Consider the following 2,782-nt stretch of genomic DNA (forward strand, 5'->3'; position numbering starts at 1 on the left):
CATGAATTGTGAGCTATCTATAGGTGTTCTGTGTGCGGATGGATGGGTGTGTAACTTGATCATGGGGGCATCTCTGTATGCATGTGAATACGAATGCAGGCACGTATATGCTTTTTTAGAGCTCATCAGTCCCTAAAAGGGTTAAGCAGTTTTAAAATTACCTCAGCCCACTGCTTAAACATTGTTGCCTTAATTAATAGCTGCTAACATATGAAGGGCTTGTCTTGGCTCTCAGAGGGGAACAAAAAAAAAAAAAAAAGCAGCATGTCACAGAGCTCCATGTACGCTGCTTCTTATCTGCTGCCATCAAAATTAGTGCAGCTCAAACCTGCAAAGTTTATTATTTCTGGTACAAGTGGACATACCAACACCTGTAATTCTTACTGATTAATTCTTCCTGAGTAGCATGTTGCCTGTGATTTTTTTTTTAAGGTGTTTTGTGATGATGGTGATTTTTGTTTTTTTTTTTTAATGGGGGGGGGTGAGGAGGGAGTCAATATTGTTACTTGTTGTCTATTTGCATAAAAATGAATGGCTATTGGTACTTGTTACCAATTTAGCATTCCTGAATGCATTTTGCAATTAGGAAGTATGGGAAGAAAGTTTCAATATCTTATTAATTTAGCTTAACCAGACTGAAAACTGGTCCTTTTCAAATGAGTTAAAGCATTTTGGAGTATTGCCATTAGCCATGATGCAAGATACAAAGCTGTTGTGTCCATAATGTTTCCCAGTGCTAAGATTTTTTTTTATCCCTTTTGCCTACTGGAGAGAGACTTGTACAAACTTGGTGTGGACACTGGGGAAGAATATCCCACCTCCTGCTGTGACTGAAAGGTACTTAAAATATCATAAGTCATGAAAACGTTCTTCTTATCTATTTATTTAAAGATAAAGCAATGCTTTTAGTACAGAAGCGTTGCAGCAACATGTGGTTTTGTTGTCCACATATGGCTTTATTTCTGTGGCATCCATGTAACCAACACAGATTGTATTGTTAATAATTTTCTGAGTTTGATGTATTTTCCTTAGAAATCCTGTTCTTGCTTGTATCTGATGTTTCTATTCCTGGATTTGATGTGTATGCAGACTGAAGCCTGATGGCCTGGTGGATCATGCATTGGGCAATCCAACCAGCAGTTGGGCAAAGAGACTTGGAAGTTGCTGAGAGTCCAGTGCTGTTGCCTACAGCAGCAGGGGCTGTGGCTTGCAGCTGAGGAGACCTCCTCTAGGGCTATCCAGGAGACTGAAAGAGAGCAAGGATGGCCCTGGGGGAAGTCTTGGGGCTGCAGCACCATTGGTCAGTCAGGTAGTGCTCTACTTGAAAGTGAAATTTGCATGGCTTGGGATGTAGCAAACTGATGCTGCCAGGTGAGGAACAGGCAGAATTAAGAGTTTTGTGTAGCGTCTTGCTTGTGATCTTTGGTCTCTGTGTTGACAGTGTTGCAGGCTGGTTTAAGTTTGATTTTCCTGATCATGGACAGGAAGGAGGGTGTGCTGAGCTTCTGCCAAAATAGTGTAACAGTCCAGGGAAAAGGAATGGCTACTTTGGAATTTGGGAATCCAAAAGCTGTGCTGAAATTCAGTTAAGACATTTAGCCCTAGTTAGAACTCTCTTGCTAATAACTTGTTTTTGCAGCAGCTCTGCTGTTGAGGTGTGAAACCTTTTCCATACACAAGTAGCATGGGACAGGATGGGAATGTCAGAGGTCAAATTTTGCAGCGCACTGTGATCCTCACTGCAGAAGTGCATAATTCCCTCTGATCTTGCAACACTCTCCAACTCCTGGGAGTGTGAGTGGGGCAGGTTGTGTGTCATCCACCCACTCTTCCCTTTGCTCTTCCCTGTACACAGCCCCACGGCATGCTATTGTTAGATATGAATGCTAATTGCTGGTATTTCAAGGCTCCTCTCTTCTTATTGCTAAAGCCTGTAACAATAATCACAGCCTATATTCCCCATCTCTAGGCATCAAGGAAACAAGATATGATCACAGGCAATGTGCTAATGTAATTGTAGTATATAGAATATGAGCATTTTCTATGTAAACACAGGCCTGGCCACATCCTATGATAGCTCTTCCTACACTCCGTAAGATGGCTGTTCCTAGGCTCACAACTCAAGTCCCCATTATGTATATATCTACCCTTGTCATAACACCACCTCTGAAACACTCACACCGCTTGGTCCTGCTGCATAATGTTAAGAGGGTGGAATTTTAAATTGAAAAAGGCTGTTTAAGTAATGTCAGCAGCCTGACTAATTTCACAAAAGGAAGGAAATTCAAAGTTAAGGCTACGGTATATTCTTATCTAGATGCCTGCAGATTTCCATGCATGACAATATGCCCCTAAAATTCAGAGCTGTCCCTTATGTCTTTAATTTCTCCCATTGTGTCTCTCCTTTTTTTTTTATATTAAACATCAAAGTGACTTCACAACAGAGAGTCAGCCTAGAATTTAATCCTCTAAATACCTTGAAAATAGAGGTTTAGACTAGAAGTACCAATATATACCCTTAAAACTTCAGAGTAATATAAAAGAGATTCTAATCACAACAGATCATTACAAAGAAGAGTAAACCACTTTAAAAAATTAAATGTCTCAAATATAATAAAAAGGAATAATTAAGAATCAAACAGGAAGCTGCTACTCTGACAATTTAATGATGCTGAATTGGACTGAAAGAATTGGCTTTGCCATTAAAAGGAATGAAAATCTGATAATTTCAAAATGGCACTAGGGTAAGATCAAGCGTATTCTTCCAAATCAAATGCAGCAG

This window comes from Lagopus muta, chromosome 2 (assembly GCF_023343835.1).
Source record: "Lagopus muta isolate bLagMut1 chromosome 2, bLagMut1 primary, whole genome shotgun sequence".
In the NCBI taxonomy this organism is placed as follows: domain Eukaryota; kingdom Metazoa; phylum Chordata; class Aves; order Galliformes; family Phasianidae; genus Lagopus; species Lagopus muta.